The sequence below is a fragment of the Onychomys torridus genome, chromosome 4 (assembly GCF_903995425.1).
Source record: "Onychomys torridus chromosome 4, mOncTor1.1, whole genome shotgun sequence".
Classification (NCBI taxonomy): Eukaryota; Metazoa; Chordata; class Mammalia; order Rodentia; family Cricetidae; genus Onychomys; species Onychomys torridus.
Window position 1 is genome coordinate 77,754,861 of NC_050446.1, and position 20,204 is coordinate 77,775,064.

Here is a 20,204-nt window from a genome sequence, read left to right on the forward strand (position 1 = left end):
GACTCCACACCTCACTCCATGTGGCCGGTTGAAGTGAAGAAATAGATGCATTGAAAGCATTGTATGAAATTCCCTCCTGTCTAAGTTGTATGTGAAACAAATGAAGTCTGTGTTTACCCTTGGTTTCCATCCCCAAGATATCTCATTGTATGTATATGCAAATATCCCCCAGTCTAAACACTGCTAGTCCCAGGCATAAAATGAGAGACAGTCATCCTATAACATGATATAGGGCACTTACTGTATATTGCTATCAGTTATAAGATTCAAATTAAATGATACTGAATTCAGGGTTTCCAGTGGACTAAGCAAGTACTCTACTGTTCAGCTACACCCCAGCCCTACTTCTAATGAGGGAAAACATGATCACCACCATCATCCTACCTCTCAGGTCATCATCTTCCACCTCTTGAGCTTATTTACCCCAGATCATGTCCTTTATCCACTCATTCACCTTACCCAGATATCCTGACTTTGTCTCTATCCATTTTTATTTACATCCTTCCTTCAAAAAGAAGGAAGAGTGCATAGGCCAGTATTTTCTTTACTACTTCACCTGGGAAAGACCTCAGTCTTGGTTAGCCACTTACACAGTACCTGCACCTGAGCAGCAAGGCCTGGTGGGGGACAAATGAACAACCAGGTGAGTGCTGGATACTGACAAACAGGCCACTTGCAAGGCCCTGGTATTGTTCCAACCTCATCACTGGTCCCCTTGCTCACTCTTCCCTCCATTTGCCAGATCTCCAACATTACCAACTCTCACCTCACCCCAGGAGAGAGCAAATAGATACACCCATGAGAGAAATACCTGATTATCAGACTTCACAGGCCAATCAGCCCCTGAGGCTATAGCCAGCCATCTTTACCACTTCCTTCAACTGGGTGATTTAAGTCTCATCTTCCCACTGTGCTTTGGACCGGTCATGGTCATCCCCTGACTTTCCCAGGGCCTTTACTTTTGCCAGGATTCTTAAAACATGCACCACATACAGGTATATGCTTGCGACCTTGCCTTCGACCTTCACCCAGGTCTAGCGACCTTGCCTTCGACCTTCACCCAGGTCTAGCCCCTATCTATTGGTCAACCCGGCTTCTGTTCTCCCACTCGGACCACCAGATCCAGCGAAGCTCAGCTGGAGCTGGAGCTGGGCAGCGAGGACGCGGAGAAGAAAGTTCTCACCACCAAAGTCCTTGGCACTGTCAAATGGTTCAACGTCAGAAATGGATATGGATTTATAAATCGAAGTGACACCAAAGAAGATGTGTTTGTACACCAGACCGCCATCGAGAAGAATAATCCACACAAGTATCTGCGAAGTGTGGGAGATGGAGAAACTGTAGAGTTTGATGTGGCTGAAGGAGAAAAGGGTGCTGAAGCAGCAAATGTGACTGGGCCAGATGGAGTTCCTGTAGAAGGGAGTCATGCTGCTGATCGGCGCCACTACAGACGCGGCTACTATGGCAGACGCCGTGGACCTCCCTGTAATTACGCTGGGGAGGAGGAGGAGGAAGGGAGCGGCAGCAGTGAAGGATTTGAACCCTCTGCCACAGATGGGCAGTTCTCTGGGTCCAGGAATCAGCTGCGCCCACCACCCCCACCCCCAGCATCGCCCTCGGTAAAGGCAGCAGTGTTTCCCGCCTTACCATGTGGGACAGACCTTTGACCTTCGCTCACAGGTCTTTCCCCATCCCAACAGAATGCAGGCTGGTGAGATTGGAGAGGTGAAGGATGGAGTCCCTGAGGGAGCACAGCTCCAGGTTCATCGGGATCCAACCTACCGCCCAAGGTTCCGCAGGGGACCTCCTCTCCCACAACCTGCCCCTGCGATTGGAGAGGCTGAAGATAAAGAGAATCAGCAAGCGGGCAATGGTCCAAACCAGCCATCTACAACTATATACAACTATCGGCGCCGGCCCTGGCCCCCGAACACTGTTTCACAAGATGGCAAAGAGACCAAGGCAGGTGAAGCATAGACTGAGAACCCAGCTCCAGCTACTGAGCAGAGCAGTGCCGAATGAGTGACCCTGGCCCCCAAGCACCTGCACCACCAGCAGAGTGACCTTAAGAATTAATGACAATTCAAAAACAAGGCAAAAAGCACACCCACGACCTTACCAACACCAAAGAACCATCTAAGCAATAAAATGGAAGACCAACCAAGATTTGGACATTAGAATGTTTGCTGCTATTATCTACGAAACTAACAGCGACAAAGGGAATGAGCCAACCATGTCCATCAAGCTGCATCCCGGGAACCTGCACAGGCACAGGAGAGTGGCCTCCCCAGTTTCAGCAACCACTAACTTTATATTTTTTCCTGGTTTTTCCTGTTTTGGTAATATGAATTAAAAGAAGAAATATTAATACCACATGGGGATTACCCCAACCAAAGAAGTCTGAAATATATAGTAAATGCTCTTTTTCCTTTGTTGCTCATTTTAGATGCTGGTGCTAAACTTCCAAGTGTCATGATTTAAAACAAAAGTTAATGCCCTTATTTATTCCTAGGATGAGGGGAGAACATTTTTTGCTTTCTTACATAGCTCTTTCTGAAATGTGCAGTAAAAAGTTCCTCAAAAATAAAATTTTTACCTTCAAAGGGAAAAAAAGCTGCTCAGCTGAAGCTCAGCTGAAGCTCTTAGCTCTCAGCTCAGCTCAGCTCAGCTCAGCTCTCAGCTCAGCTCAGCTCTCAGCTCTCAGCTCTCAGCTCTCAGCTCAGCTCAGCTCAGCTCAGCTCAGCTCAGCTCTCAGCTCTCAGCTCTCAGCTCTCAGCTCAGCTCAGCTCAGCTCAGCTCAGCTCAGCTCAGCTCTGCTCTGCTCTGCTCTGCTCTGCGCCCATGGCCCACGGCCCACCACAGCCCACTGCCCACTGCCCACAGCCCACTGCCCACAGCCCACTGCCCACAGCCCACAGCCCACTGCCCACTGCCCACAGCCCAGCCCAGCCCACCCGACCCTTTCGTACCATACAATACCATTCTGTAATGTCGCGTACCATTGCCTTCCGTAGCGTAGCATACCGTACCATACAGAACAGTACCGTAGCGTTCGGTACTGTACCTTAGTGTCGCATACAGTAGCATAGCGTCGCGTACTGTAGTGTGGTGTCGCGTATCATAGCGTAGCTTACCATAGCATAGCGTTCGAGTCTACAGGCCTCGAGTTGGAGATCCAGGACAGGCGCCAAAACTACAAAGAGAAACCCTGTCTCGAAACTCCACCCCCACCAAAAAAAGAAACGCATTGCTAAGACGTTCTTATTGATAGGATTTTATTGAAAACCACAGGTAGGTTCTTCAAAAAATTAACTATTGGACAACTATATGACCCAGCATTCAGCATGCTGTAAATGAAACCAGTTTCACCCTGAAGACACTTGCCCTTGAAACTGAAGTGATGCTTTCTGCTACCTCTCATTGTTGGGCCTGGGGGTAGGATGGATGAATTCCTTGAACAGCAATCAAATCTCCGTTTCTTTTCCTTGTTCCAGCAACCTTTCACTAATAGCTCCAGGCACCCTCTGTGTGTGCATCTTAGCAAGGCAAAAGAAACATTGCTGTGTTACTGTCAGGTGGGCTTTGGGTGCTGCTGGGGAATTTTATTATCCTCATCGGTTCACCACCCACTTCCAGACAGCTGTTTCTTCTCAAAGTTCAAACTTGTCTCTGCATACTCTGTGTGGATGATCTTGACTGCTAGTTTACTGAAAAGAAAAGACACCAAGAGAGAACATCCATGGACTTTTCGCCCCTGCATTTTCTACACTGTACAGATAAGCTAGCCCTGCTGCCCACAGAGACCAGATCTCCCACTGGTGTGTGTTCGGGATCATCACTGAGCAGTTTCCTGTCACCTGAACAATCAGTTTTGCTCTCTACTAATGCTTTACCTTCAGTACATGAGATGACTGTTAGGGCTTACAGATATCTCACCCCCGCTGCGCTTGGGATGCTGCCCGGTTTCTTTGCCTTTTGCTTTAGAATTTCTGGTGCTCTCACGGAGCAGTCCCTCTTCTCTCCCACACTTGAGTTTGGCTGGGCTTTTGTCTATACCACTCGCCTGGAGGTGCCATTACAACCTCCCATAGTGGTTACACAGTTAACCTCTGAGATAGGTTTCTCATCAGCAAAGGCCTTCTCAGCCCTTCAGGTTGCTAGGCTCCACACGGTGCTGGCCCCTCCCTCTTCAGCTCTGCAGTCTCAGCTGCCCACTGCATCATCCCTTGGACAACTTTTTGTCTGTTTTCACGGATTCAAACACCAGCTGCACCCAGCAGATCCCACGTTCGCGTCTTTAGCAATGTTTTTTTTTTTTTTAATCTCCAAACTCTTCCCTCGCTTCTGATGTTGCCACAGGAATGTCTCTCTATATCCTGATATATTCAGAATGAGCCCCCATTCCCTGAATTTCTGCCAGTTCCTTCCAGTTGCTCAGGCTGACCCTGATGGTAGACTAACCAGTCTCAGACACTGTCGAGTTGATCAGCACATCTCACTGGCTTCACAATCAAGAAGTGTTTGAGTCCAACCTTTCACTGCTTCTCCATTGCTGCCTGGCTCAGCACCCACTGGTTTCTTTTACCCAATGTACCAGAGATGTTCCTTAACAGATCTGCCTGCTTCTGCCTCTCATACCAGAAGTCTAACAGTAATCAACACTAGCTCCTATTATCCTGCTGTCATGGAGGCCAGTCAGCTAGGGTCTCCTGCTCCAAACCCTCTTTGGACAAGAGTTCCACACGCTTTGCCCCTCCCCTCCAAACCCATTTGGTGATCCTTTTCACACACTCTGCTCCAATCACTGGAACCCTTTGCATTTTCAAGGCACTTACATATTTTCTTCTTTATGTGCTCATGTACTTCTTTGTGTATTTCTACTTCACACATGGACTTGACCTCTTCTACGCATTCGTATCTTTAAATGTCACCTGGAACTGTATCTTATCTCTCCTCACATAGAGCTCTACCTCCTGCTTTTTGTTTGCTTTTACTTTTTATTTTTCAATATTGTCTCACTCTGTAGTTCATGCTGGTCTAGAATGCACTAGCCCAGGCCATCCTCAAACTCACAATTCTCCTTCCTCAACCTCCCCAGTGTTGGGATGGCAAGTATGAGCTACTTCCTGGCTATCCTTCCTTGCTTTGATTTCCTATGAAGTGCGTATAACCAGCTAATATGCAATTATTGAATTCTTTGGTGTTTTCCTTCCTCTAGATTTTGAATCCCCTAGAGGTAGGAATCTTCACTTTTGTTCCACAGTGTATCCCTACTCACTGTAGCAATATTTAGTAAATAGTTGATAATAAATATTTGTGGAATGGAACCATCATTCTACCAAAATTTGTGGTTTGAGTTCTGTATTTTACTTCTTAGCAGAATTACTAGTGGTGGCTTCTTCTTGGGGATGTTTCTCTAGCCTTCCACAATGCCAGATGCCTATGATGCCCTACCTACCTCTTGAGTCAATCCTCTAGGCTCCTGAGGTATTGCCCCCCCCAACCTCCTCCCCTCTTCCCCTGCCCGCCATTAGAATTCTGTTCTTAATCATATCTCTTCTATTCTTTTCTCCTAGACAACCTCCTTCAGGCATAGCTTTAAAGAGTGCCTAGATGTTGAGCATGTGCTATTTTATCACTAGCCTCAACCCTCCTGTACACTCCAGACAGTTATCCTCTCTCTCCAACTCAGCATCATCCTTTGGCTAGCTAGCTAGCATTTAGCCCTACCTACCATGACCCCACAGTACCATTGACTTTTCTTCTCTATACTCCATCACCTCACTTCATCTCCCGACATTTTTTCTAGAAACTTGTGGCAAAATTCTTTTTGAAGTAAAATCTATTTTATTCACTATAAGCAAGAAAAATGCCTGCCATATCATAATTACTCACTAAATATTTTCTAAATTAGTTTTGTTTTGTTTTGTTTTCTGAGACAGAATTTCCCTGTGTAGCCCTGGTTGTCCTGGAACTCCCTCTGTAGACCAGGCTGGCCTCAAACTCAAACCTACCTCTGCCTCCTGAGTGCTGGGATTAAAGGCATGTACCACCACTGCCTGGCTATTTTCTGAATTCTTGATGGAGATTTTTCCACTGGGGAAACATAGCTTGGATCACCTCTGCCTAATTTCACTTGTCTTATTTTTAAAGTGGGACTAAGGATGAGAAAACATAAACGAAAGACATAATGCTTGATCTATAGTAGGTGTTCAATTAATTACTTTCCTTTCTGTAAGTACCAATGAATACAGAATGGTTTATTTTTTTAGATGAGTTTCTGAAGAGTTTGGGATCATCATCTTTCAAGATAGGTATTCCTCTGTTCTTACATGAAATTGAAGGTTAGAAAATAAATGTACAGAATTTAAACAAAGGGATTTATATAAACATCTTAGCATAATACCTATCAGATATATGGTGTGCACTTCAAATATTAGCTTCCTTCTCAGGGACCCTGAGCCTAGCTCTCCTCAAGGTCATTGACATTCAGATAAACCTTGAAAACTATACTGCAGCAGCACATCGCCAGGAAATCTGGTTTGGTGGATGTCCATCATTTCAGCCTTTCTCTTTGAAACAATAGGGCCCATTTTTGATGACTAAAATTACAGCCCAGGAGGACTGGTTCCCAGTGCTCGTCAAGGCAGTGTTCTGTGATTTGAGGAGGTGACAGGCAGTCTTCCCTGTGACAGTCCTCATGCCCTTGAGTTTATGTTCTCCCACTACTTCTCCAAATAAGATGGCAAAGGTTGGTGACCAGTGGAAGATTAAGCTAATGAGAGCTCTACAGCAAACCTAGCTGTATTAAATGAAGTGTAGTGTATACATTCGCCTTCCAATTGAATCAGACATAAACATTTTAGTCAAAAGATTGTCATGTGTTTCTCAAATTATTTTAGACCCTTTAATCCTACTGAACTGCTTTAAATCTTAAGAAGCAACTTGCCTTATGTTCAATATAGTCAAATAGTTTCCATTCAAGAAAGAAAGCTGCCGGGTGTCATCAGCAGCTCCTGTCAGTGTGGGCTGATAGGATAAGTCTTGGTAGGAGGGCTGCATGGAGTATGTCTTGGAAGGGTGTCTGGGCCTGGTCCTTCCTGTTTGTTCCTTTCTGCTTCCTGTCGAGCAAGTGGTGAGCAGCTTTGCTCTGCGGCTCACTGCTGTCTATGATGTTCATTCTCATCTCAGGCCCACAGTACTGAAAACAACCAATCACAGGAGGGAACTGCAGAAAACCGGAGCCAAAAGAAACTTCTCCTCCTTTTAAATTGATCTCTTTCAGGTACATTCTGTTTGTTTGACACAGGGTCTCACTACATGGCCCTGGCTGGCCTGGAACTCACTGTGTAGACCAAGCTAGCCTGGAACTCATGAAGATCCGCCTGCCTCTGCCTCCTTGGTGCTGGAATTAAAGTTGTACACCACTATGTCCAGCTCTCTTGGGTATTTATCAGAGCAACAGAAGTCAGTTAGCACCATTTTACTATCTGTAATCTGTAAGGGGCTAAGTTGTCAGGTTTTGGTGATGTCCACTAAATTTAGTCCTTTGTGATTATAAGTTGTAAACTCAAATATGCTCTAAAATCTTATTCAGCTTCTAAGCATAGGTACTAGGGACTTATGACTCAACAGAATGTTTTATGTTTTCACAAAGAAGCATGTTGGCTCTATGAACCTAACAGTTCCCAAAACTAACTACTTCAGAAACTTTACTAAAGGTGCATTCAATAATTATTATTCAATTGTGTGACTGATTTTAACCTGTTCAATGTAAATGTAGTGGCTTCTTACTTCTATTTTTTATATATACTTCTTCTGAGTACCTACTTCATATTTATTCATATTCATTTTTTTTATTTTTTTTATTTTTGCGATAAAGTTTCCTATCATTTCAAATGAAAATCTCTTCCTCTCTCCTCTCCAACTCTTCCCTTCTTCTTTTCTTTTTCTTTTTTTTTTCTTTTTCAGTTGTGTGTCTGAATGTGTGGATGTTTATGCAGGTGTGCATGAGTGAGCAGGCATATATGAGCGTGGTGACCAGAGTCAGCCTTAGATGTTGTGTATTAGGAACCATGCATCTCTGAGCTCACTGAGTTGGCCAGCCAGATCTGCCTGTCTCTTTCTCGCCAGTGCTGGGATTAGAGTGTGTACAACCACAATGGCTTTACCTGGGTTCTAGGAACCAAATTGAAGCCTTCATGTTTGTGTGACAAGCACTTCACTGACTGAACCATCTCCTCCTCAACCAACCTGTCTCCCTCCCTCCCTCCCTCCCTCCCACCCCCTCCTCTCTCTTTCTCTTTAAGTGCGATCTTGCTGTGTATCCCAGGCTAGTCTCAAAAGCCCCGTTTCTCCCGCTTTAGCTTCCCAAGTACTGTGGTTATAGGCATGAGCTGTTTACAGATGGTCATTTATGCTCCCTTGAAGATATTTGCAAAGCCACAACCACCATTTGCCTAATTACTATGTTTTTAAATCATTCACAAATTTTCCCATTGGTTTCACAAATACTCATGGTTTCAGGATTAATTCCATGCACTGCTTTCAGTATGCATACAGCAAAGGAGATATAGCCCTGGTATGCGGTCCCTTTACACAAAGGTTAAGTGATTCAACACTATTCTACTTAGTACTCACTAGCTAACTAGTCCCTCTACTCTTTCTTTGTGCCATAAACTTTACTGTTCGTATGTACTTCTCATGCTTCGAATGTAAAACTGATTGTAGATGTATATGATTTTTGCTCATTTATGCTTGAATTATTTTCTAAAAATACTCTAGACCAAGGACATGCAATATGTAAGTCAAACTAATGTCAAATGAAAGGGTCCAGATCAGAGCCTTGATGACCATCTGTAAGCTCATCTGTCTGATGTAACTGACCTAAAAATACTCCCAAAAGTGCACAACAGGCAAGACCATGGCGAGAGACATCCTCAGCAACTAATGTTCCTGCCCAGGACTGGGTGGAAATGACATTGCTGTGAACTTGGTAAACCTACATCACCTTCCTCAAGAATCAAATTTGAAAGCAGATGCCAATAAATATTGAATAGATGACTCTTAGCCCTCCAGCAATATTAAAGAAGGAAGAAATAAAATTTCAACCTCACCTGCTCCCAATTTTACCGTGAGAGAATTGAGCTTAGGAAAAAAAAATGCATGTCATGTTAACTTTTATGTAGACAAAATGAAATATTGCCACTGTAGATGATGGCATAATTGGCCATTGTGGCTAATGGAATAGACTGGAAAAGTCTTTAATCCTTGGTTGGGACAGAATTAGGGGGAGATTATAAATAAATCAATAAACTATTATAACTCAAAGGAAGAAATTTGGAGGAATAGGGTTATAAAATCTTATTGACCCAATAAAGCTTATCTGATAACTTTGTTAGATGTCTTTAAATTTTATGTGTCTTCCCATTAGCCACCACGAATCATTTAATACAATAATAACTATAGTAACAATTGCATAAAATCGCATAGTTTATCAAGCACTTTTACTTCTCAGGCCATCTTTTTAAAAATCACATGATTCAGAGTCTGAACCAACAACCAGGGAGCCTGCATGGAACCAACCCAGGCCCTCTGCATATATGTGACAATTGTGTAGGTTGCTCTACATGTGAGACTCCTGGCATGGGAACAGGAGCTAGCTGTCCCTAGTCCTTTGACTGGCTCTTGGGAACCTATTCCTCATGCTGGATTGTGTTGCCCAGCCTGAATACTGAAGGAGGTACTTGGTCTTAAGGCAGCTTGCATATTTGTTGATGTCCATGGGAGGCCTGGATTGGGGATGGGGAGAAAGGAGTGGGAAGAGAGGAGGGAGGGGAAGCTGTGGTCAGGATGTAAAGTCAATAAATTAATTTTAAAAAGTTCAGCTTAAAAAAAAAAAGAATCATCTGGTTTAGGTGACATCACTATCCTCCAATGAACACAAACTTTGTGACTTAGGGCTGGGTCCTATCTGTTTTCATACCTTGAGTCCATCCATTGTTGACTATTTTAAAATATTTTGTTTTTGCATAAACACTCATGTTACAAAGGATTGGGAGGGTTAATTTGCTTGAAACTTGTAAGCCACCGGCCTGGGAATTTGTTTTAAGCTTCTCAATTCCCTGGCATTTGCTCAGTCTGAGTAAACAAATCTCAACAAATGCACAGACATTTTATTAGTTTTTTTTTAATTATTCGAGACAGCACACACGTAGAGACATATTCAGGCTGGCTTGCCTCTTCTCATTACTTGTGTGAAGGTCAGGATCTCTGTGACATTTCAGTGAAAGTGCATACATATTTTAATGATATTCATAAAGATCACTAATATGACAATATTAGAACTCTAGGATGCTATCAAATAAGCAACTATTTCCCTATCTCCCCCTACAGATTTTGTTGGTTTGCTTTTTGAGACAGGATCTTACTACGGTGACCAGGCTGACCTCAAACTCACAGAGATCTGCCTGCCTCTGCCTCCAGGGTGCTTGGATTAAAGGTGTGCGCCACCACATCTGGATTTCCCTCTACAGTTCTTCTACATATGCATATACGTGTACCTTCCCCCTCCCCCACTGCACACACACACCAAAACTTTGATTTCCAAATCTTGGCTCTTTTTTCTATTCTTCTCTTTGTGTGTTGGTTCAATTATCTTTAGCCACAGTCAAATTTTCTTTTGAAAGCCCCCCCCCCCCCCGGTCCCAATAACTTAGCCTAAGAAACGCCATTCTGCAAGGCAAGTACCAGAAAAACAGGAGTTCATAACCACCCGGCCTTGGGAGAGAAACCGTTGAGTCAAAACAGGATATCTGTGGTTGGCCACCTGGCCTTGGGGAATAAACAGTTGGGCTAGGGGCTAGGAAAACACCCACTGTGCCCTAGACAAGGCCAGGTCAGCCACACACATCAAATTTCCGAGATGTCCCGAAGTTCACCCTGGCCTAATTTGAATCAACCAATGGGAACCCTGTAACTATGCTTCTCGCTTCTGTAACCGCGCCTCTGCCCCCGGGATCCTATAAAAAGTCCCCCTTTCCCTAGGAAGGCGCGCAAGTCCTCCGAGAGACTTTGTCGCCCCAGGTACCTGTGCATTTAAATAAACCCTCTTGCTGTTTGCATCTGGTCTGTGGTTTCGGCGTGTTCCTTGGGTTCGGGGTCTCTCCTGAGGGAAGATCTCCGATGGGGGTCTTTCACTTTCTTTGGAAGGGAAGAGGGAGCCTTGGTAGCTCTGAGTCAGAAATCAAATATTTGGAACAATCTCCATGGCCAGAGAAAAGGATGTTACAACCCGCAGGCCTAGGTCACATGCTTATACCTGGAGCCAGAGGCTGGGTACAGAGTAGAAGAAAACTGGCTGGTCACTAACTATGGGTTACCATAGTACACATCAACTCCCACGTACTGAAGAAGTACTGAGTATTACAGAGGACTGGCTGGAACGAGCGGGCAAAGACCCTTAGAAAACGCCAGTAGGAGAAAGGGAAGTGATTCTGCTCAAGGTCATTATAAAAGTATGAGAAAATATTACATCACTGACAAACAAGGTAAGAAATAGAAGTCCATACAGAACAATGAAAGAATTTAAAAAGAGGTGTGTCTAGAAAGTTTCAAAAAAGAGGAAAAAAGGTAATATGGCAATGAATACAATTTCCCTTATTAAATATAAATGAGAGGAGGAAATTGGGAAGAAGGAAAAGAAGTGAGCACTTGAGTTTCCAGGTGTGATAGCATAAAGAAGGTTATGAGTGGTGAGAGATGTATATTATAGGTCTGTTTTAAGGTAAGTTATCTTATTGCATATCAGAACTATTGGCAGTGATTTGCTTCTTAAGTGAGAAGAATGCTTGAAGTGAGTGGCATTGAGCCTTTACAGGTTAACAGCAGCAGCTAAAGCATTTATTTCAAATCACACTTTTTGTGTGATGAGCCAGAGTCCCTACTTATGCTAAGTGGCGTTCCCATCAAACTACCTGAAGCAAAGCACTATGCTTCCGAATGCCAGCTACAACTCAGTAAGACATGTCATTCCTGGGGCAGAAGGGCAACCAGCAACCCAAAGCAGGAGTTCAATTCTGACTTCTGGGGAAAAGGAGGCAAAGTAGAAAAATCAATTAGGCCATGGAATTTAGAAGGAGGGAAGAAGTTCTTTGGAATATTTCTAGGAGACATATTGACTGCTGGTGTATGACATTGATTAATGCTTATTGAAATGAGCTAATGGATTCTATTGTGTGATAAGATCACTAGTGAATGCTGTCATAGAATTAACAGCAGTAATTGCTAAAAAAGAGGGGATTTAAAGGATATTATTTTTAAAGTGCTTGTGTGTGAGTATGTGTGGGAACCAGAGAACTGTCCCCTGTGCTGATTCAAGTGCCTTCTTGAGACAGGGCCTGGAACTTACTAAATACGCCATGCTGACTGGCCAGCATGCTCCAGGGATCTGCCTATCTCCACCTCTCCAGTCCTGGGATTCCAAGCACACTACAAAATGTGGGTTCTGGGGGTCGAACTCAGGTCCTCTTGTACGGTAAGCGCTTCACTGAGTCGTGTCCTCCGCTCTGGAGTTATAACTACATTGTGTCAGTACTTGGATTTAGAGGCCCCTTGAATCTGCCTTTGCCATCTCTTAAGGCGACGGTGGCGTTCAGGTTCGCTTCTTTTTCAAACTTGTCTTGAAATGGCTTCTTTTATAAGAGGACTCCACTTTTCATGGTTACCAGCATTCCCATAACTGCTGTGACAATATTAGTGCCTAATTAACTATTATGAAACATTAACTAATTTGGTGCTTGGTTATGTGGCAAACCAAATGCCATGCAATTGTATGAAATAAAAGCCTTCCTTACATTCCTATCATAGAGAATGGACTTTTGTGTGCATTCTGCTACAGAACTGTGACCAGAAGAATGATATTTGTAAGATGGTGTGACATGGGCCTTCAGTTGCTCATAGAGAATTTTGTTTGGCACATTGCTTTGATGAAACCAAACAGGATTTCTTGCAACTAACAAGAAAGAATTCAAAATATATGAGAAACTTTTGAGAAAAAAAAAATCTGTATTAATTTATTCTTTATAGCAAAGAAGAAAAGCTGATTCCATGGCTTCAGAGTCCTCTGTTAACTACCGGGGTACATAGACGACACCTGCCCCAGAATGAAGGCTCTAAGATGGCTACAGACGTGGCCACGTTGTAAAATCTGATGAAAGTAGAGACTTTCAGAAGCCAAAGCTCTCTTACGCCTACATCCTAAGGGAAGAAGCACCTCCTCAAGGAGTTATAAGGAAGGCAATGGCTGACAGTGTGAATGACTGACAGAGAGCTGGCCCTGCTTGTTATCTTTACTAGCATCCCGGTCACATTAGTCTAAAAGGTTTTCATGTCTTCCCTAGCCTTGTCTATCCCACTTGCTTTGTAATTTTCAGATGAATTTTCATTTTACATGAGTGTTTCAGGAACATATGCGACATTAGAGTATTTATATCACATTAATATGTACATGTATTAATCCCCAATAGGATTGGGAGCCATGTAAAAAACATGTGCGTGACATCATGGGGACACAGAAACAGATATTAAAGTCGAGGGCAGGACTAAGAAAGTCACAGTCCAGTGCTGGAAAGCTGTCTTGGTAAGTATACTGGTCTGGACCTTATATGAAATGAGGCGGCAAATCTCATTAAAAATTGGCTTATTAATATTCCTATTCAATTCATACAGTTTAGACCGAGACATAGGGCAACAAATTCGGCAGAATTAAGTAACGTTACCTATCTCATTAACAGAGCTGCAGGGAGTTCTGGGTAGGGTGGCTGGAAGCAGCCCCTAGGTGACCTGGTGAAGAGGTGTCCAGAAAGCAGCCAGCCCAGAAACCCAGAAGGGCAACAAGCTAAAAGGAAGAAAGTCAATCACAACACAGCTCTAGCCACCAGGCTTCCCTGTTCGAGGAGCGAAGTTGACAGGTCATCCAAAAATACAGTTAGAGACCGGGTGGCGGCCAGCCTCATCTACATACAGAGCAAGATCCAGGACAGGCAACAAAACTACACAGAGATACCCTGCTTTGAAAAAACCAACCAACCAAACAAACAAACCAAAAAATACACTAGAAAGCCATGGTGGAGACTGGCATCCAACCCACAGGACAAACCCACCGCCCCCACAAATATCAAATTCAGCTACGGGTCTTGATGAGCAGTGAATTCTCTGACGAGTAGGTCAGCAGTGAGGAGGATTTCCCTCACACAGAGGGCTGTGACTGCTTCTGTCTTGAGAGGAAATCTAATGTTTAAAAAACTCAGCTACATTGCAGGCGTGAGAACAGGGAACCAATGTAAGTCAGAGAGTCTGGATTCAACCTCACACAACCTAGGGTGAGAGACAGTCTTGGGAGTCAGTTCTGGAGAATGGGAGGGCTGGACACTAACAACACAAACTATGCAGATAACAGGAGGCCTGGGACAGGGTAGATTATGTGGGGAAAGGTAGACCCACCCTCGGAACCTGGGAGCAGATGTCCTCCCTAAGCATGAAGTAAGCAGGTAGCCCACTCATCCTTTGGAGGCCTCTGTCTGCATGGAGTTCATTGCTGGAGAGTCTGGAAGCACTGACTACCCAGCGGACTACTTGAAGCCCACACGTCTCCAGCAGGGTGATTAGTGCTTGGTTGCTATGAACTGGGAAGACTTGAGAGGGAGAACCTGGGCAGCTCACACTGAGAAGCAAAGTGTGCCTAACAGAGCCTGTTGGCTTGCAGAAGGGGAAGCCATCGAAGTGGAGATGTCTCTGCAGACCTCAAAAACCTTCTCTGCTCAGGCTCAGCAGCACGGGCACATCACAGACAAAAAAATGGAGGCCTGAGTTCAGTTCACACTCTGGTTACCAGCTCATCCCAGCAGTCTTCAAGTTTCTAGAGCTAGAGAAACACATACACACACACACACACACACACACACACACACACACACACACACACACACACACCTCTTCCATTTCCCCTATACACTAGTATAGTAGTAGCATTTTTCTTACTTTTCATATGTTTATTTAATACTGTTTATGCATTTCTTCCTCATTGGCCAATCTCCCCTCTGCCTTCTGAGTGTCCCCTCTCTTTATCTTTGTCCCTGTTCATGCTTCCAGTGATATTTTGATTTTATTTTACTCTTTTTTTGAAAAGACTTTATTTTTAGCAAATTTCCACACATTTATCTAATTTGAGGTGTTTTGCTGTTTTGAGGGGTAGTTATTTTTGTGGGTGGTTGGCCTTTAGTCTTTTAAGTTACTATACCAAAGATGGGTCTTCTTGTGTCAGCTTCAGGTGTGTGTTGTTGACTTTGTTCTTTCTCCTTCCCCTCCTCCTCTCCTGACCTCCACCAGCCCCCTCCTGCTGGTTCTCTCCCCCTACCTCAAATGATTGTCCCTTCTGCTGTATGTCACAGGAATTCTATCACCCTCCACCCCTCATTAGATCTTTGCCCCTGCCTCTCCTTAAGTCTAGATTACTTATGTGGGGGAAATATGTGGCATTTGTCTGAGTCTGGAATATTTCACTTAATGATTTCTAGGTTCACCCGTTTTTCTACAAATGTTACAGTTTCATTTTTCTGAACTGAGCATATTTCACATGTGGGGACCATAATATGATCCACATATTGGGTGTCTTAAGAGTCAACTGGTTTCCAGCAGGACCCACAGCAAGAAAGAGTTCTGTAATAGCTCCCTGACATTAGAGATGAATGACTGGAGGCCCTGTAATATTTGAGAGTTTATAAGGGGAAACAATGTGATGTGTAGCTTACAACTCAACCCAGTGACAGTCACTATACAGGTCCCTAAGTGTTTGATCAAGTCCATATTATCTACAGGGGAGAATTACTTGTCTTTTGAAAATTCTAGTGTGCTGTTGGACCGTGGCAAGAAGAACCTGCCTAAGAGACACCAAGGGAGCTTTGGTGGTCAGATATTTGGTCAAGCATCAGTCTAGATGCTACTCTAAAAGTATAAATCTGATTAATATGTAAATCAGAAGACTGAGTAAAACAAATTCCCCTCCATGACACAGGACAATAGGACTTAAAGAAAATGACCGGCATCACTTGAGGATGCAAGACACTGCCTTTGGATCACAACATGAAGCATCAGCTTTCCCAGTCTCCAGCCTGACCGGATGCCTAATGCCTGCAAACTGGGGGTGTGCCAGACTCTGCAGTGCTATGGACCAATTCACTAAAACTCCCTCTCCCACTCCCTCCCTTCATCTCCATCTCTCTTCCTTTCCCTCCCTCCCTCTCTTTGTGTGTGTGTGTGTGTGTGTGTGTGTGTGTGTGTGTGTGTGTGTGTGTATCCAGAGATGCTTCTTAACTTGTGATGAGATTGTTCAGGATAAAGCCATCATAAACAAACAAATTTCAGTTTGAAAATGCATTCAATACCCCTAACTTGCTGAACATCATATATTAGCCTAGCCTAACTGAAATGTGCTGCAAACACGTTCATTGCTATAGCTAGGCAAAATCAACTATCAGCACGCTTTTAATAAAGTACTGAATATCTTACACTGCTTATCAAATGCAGTATACCATAGAACTTAGTATTAGTTATTTATTCTCGTGATTGTGCAGGTTTCTATGGTTCAGTGCCACTGCCTTACATCACAAGAAGGCATCAGACAACTTATTAATAGTCTGGGAAAAGATCAAAGTTTGAAGTATAGTATCCACTTTCATACCAGCATAAAGTTAAACAGTCATTATGTAGAGCCATCATAAGTACCACCTGTATTCATTAAGATTCTTATCTATTTATTGTTTTCTGTTTCTCTGGTGTATCCTAATCTACTAAGTGCCCATGCATCTGAAGTACTCATTGCTAAGAGCTGAGTTTTATCAGACCCACCAAGTGCTGGTTCATTTAGATACCCACCCAGAAGTGGATACATAGTGTCAGTCATGAGCTAGTCTGGAGGTCATGAGCAAGCTGAAAAAGCAGATAGTCTGGGGTTCCACATCATTGGTCACTGTTACACCAACACCTTTCTCTTAGCTCCTTACGGCCACTTGGGGGAATTCTTACAACTGGCTGATGGAGGAAGAGCTAACCTGGGCTTTGTTTATGAGAGGAGCACGTTGATGTAGGTGTGCAAGCCCAAAGTGGGCTGAGGTTGTGCTATGTTCTCCCTTGAGAACACTGAGACCAACCCGGCCTGCTATAGAAGCATGGAGAACAGACACATCCATGGACACAGAGTGTTGAAGCTCTTGGAATTGTTGTAACACAGGGCACATACTACAGAACAGGTATGAAGCAATTAGGTGGACAGGATGAGTCAACCAAGAGATACCATCCAGTCTCTAAACTCCTCTGTATGATAATCCTTCCTTTAATTAATTATTTCAAGCCACACAAATCCTCAATGGATCACACCTCTAGGGACCGAGGACAGCCTCCAATTTTGACATTCACAGCCAGGTTTTATGGGCAGATAAAGAATTTGCAGGAGCAGCAAGAGGAGGCAACCAAGAGACAGATCTGGAAGCCCTGATAGGACCGAGGCTGCATGGCTACAGGCTCATCATTCTCCCATGTCTAAACTTGACCTGGAATTCCATTTTCCCTGCTCAGTCAATACAAGGACACACTTGCCCAAATGAATGTGGTGATATTGTCACCTCAAATGAGCAACCAGTTGTTTCCAATGTGCCTACTATCCTCCTTCAATGTCTGCTTAGCAAGGATGTCATACAGCTTGCTTCTTGGGGACCTCTCTCCCCATCAAAAGATCTCAGATCTATATCATTGGAAGAATCAAGCTGCTATTCCCCAGTAAGAAAGGCCATACCCCAACTTGCTACTCCAGTACACAAGAGGGCCCAACTAATATTGCAGCCCAGAAAACTACTGAAAACTTCAATATTCTACTAAATTCTTAGTACCACTTCACAACAATGGTAGGCACTATCTAACAGCTTCCAGAAGTACGGGTCTGGACATTGGGGCAAGAGTGGGAATTGTCAGTATACCAGTGATTCACTCGGGCATTTATGCACTTGTTCACTCAAGAATATGTATTGAATATCTATCAGGCACTCTTCAAGATACTAGGGTTTTGGCAGAAAGAAAGAGAGATTGGGTGTCTGTTGTTCTAGAATTTGGAAAGAGATGACCGAGGCCATGAGTGAGGATGATTTCTCCAAGTGGTTCTCAGCCTTCCTAACACTGTGGCCCTTAGTACAGCTCCTCATGTTGTGGTGACCCACCCACCCCCACCATAAAATTATTTTCATTGCTATTCATAACTATAATTTCACTACTGTTGTGAATCATAATATAAATATCTGTGTTTTCTGATGGTCTTAGGAAACCCTTGTGAAAGGGTCATTTGACCCCCCTCCAAAGAGGTTGCAACCCACAGCTTGATAACCACTGATCTAGAGAAACCCTAAGTTGGTGTGTGTAGTGGGGAGCCTACAAGAAAAGGAATCAGTTACAGAAATGGAGAAAGAGGTCATATGGGAAACCAGAAGAGTATTGTGTTTAGTTTAAGACACAGGAACCTCTGGGGCCAGAGAGATGGCTCAGCAGTTAAGAGCACTTTCTGCTCTTGTAGAGTACCAGAGTACCAGAGTTCCATCTCCAACATCCACATCTGGTGATTCACAACCATCTGTAGCTCCAAAGGACCTGACTCCTTTGGCTTCCATTGGCAGCTGCACACATTAGGTATACACATCCCCAGATTCACATGGGAGCACATACATAAAAAAAAATGGAAACAAATCTTTAATATATGAGAATTTAAAAGGGGTAGAAGGTTGAACGTCATAGCCTGCTAAATAATCAAGACTATGAAGTATGGGGGGTGGGGGTGGGAAAGCCCAACAATTGCTCAGAGACACTTGCTTAAATTCTGGAAACTTTAAAATCCAACACACTCTGTCTTATAGAATCTTCTATCCAATGCCTGTACAATCTACCCCTACAGTCCTAGTGAGGTAAGAAGAGGGGAGGGAAGGGGAAGGGGGCTCTCCTGATAAGAATTTAGGGCCTCAATTTTTGTTGTTGCTCTTGCTCAGATGCTATATCCTCTTAGCTGGGTTATGCGGTCAGCCACATAGACGGACATTTAAACAGAGCAGGCATCTCGGGTCTCAAGACTCTGAACTTGACCTTGAGAAGCACTCTCTTTCAGTCCCTGTAGCAGAAGAACAGTGCTTTGCCTCTAGTTAAAAGGCTACAAACTCAACACTTTCTGCCGTTCCTTGGACTGCAGCAATGAGGAAAACTGCAGGAGACATCTGGGAAATAGTGGGCACAATTATAGAAAGTAGCAGCCAACTCAGACCCAGCAGCGGAGAGGACCTGACGTCAGAGGACTAACGAGATATACCACATTAAGGAATAAGCCTAAGCCATTCCTTGAAGAAGTGCATCGTGAAGATGGAGGCAAAGCTTTCTGGCTATGCCACCACCAACTCAAGCTTAGCTTAGACCATTTATTTAAACCACATCCTGTTTGATGAGCTGGTTTACCAAGCAAGCAATCCACCTCAGCCATTTCCCAGGGCCTGGTTTTCTCGTGTGCTGTAAGCAGGACATCCCAATCTCCATGCAATGTCAGTGGGACAGACTCTTCTTTATAGCACACCCCACCTGCAGATAATGATCTTTGCTAGGCAGCAGAGAGCAGTTAAAGTGTCAGGTCACCCTGTCCTGGTCCCAGGTGTATAAAAAGCACTCTGTGCACTAGCTTATGCAAATGCAGAAGTCACTAGAAGTCACAGGCTCTGCAAAGACATGGCGTATGATGTCAGAACCTGCTCTGAGATGTAGGGAGGGAAGCCTCTGGGCTAATCTTTGTAAAGTTCGCCTTTGGGTTAACTTTAGGGTCAACTCATTTCCTCTGATTTAGAAACTGGTCAGTGACAGTAGATACAGTCTAATTTGGCTCAAAAATCTTGATATCCTCAATCTGTCCCAGCATGCCCTCTACTGTGCCCAGCTGGTCCCAGCTCTCACCCAACCTGTACCAACCAACACCTTAAAGCCCTGTGAACGGACGGTCTCATGGAAGTCTGTCCCCTGCACCTGTTGCCTTAGAAAAAAGGCCCCATCAGCGAGTGTCCACATGACCGCATCTACCACAGGGCTCTCCCTTGCTGTGTGTGCTGGCCAGAGAGGTTAGAGGTGATAGATTG

The 20,204-nt window shown here is 44.0% G+C and overlaps 2 pseudogenes; both read left to right on the forward strand.

Moving 5' to 3' along the window:
- Positions 1-631: 631 nt before the first annotated feature.
- On the forward strand, positions 632-2,022 carry LOC118581842 (annotated as a pseudogene).
- An 819-nt stretch (positions 2,023-2,841) lies between these two features.
- The window catches only part of LOC118581843, a 136,119-nt pseudogene continuing 118,756 nt past the window's right edge, over positions 2,842-20,204 (forward strand).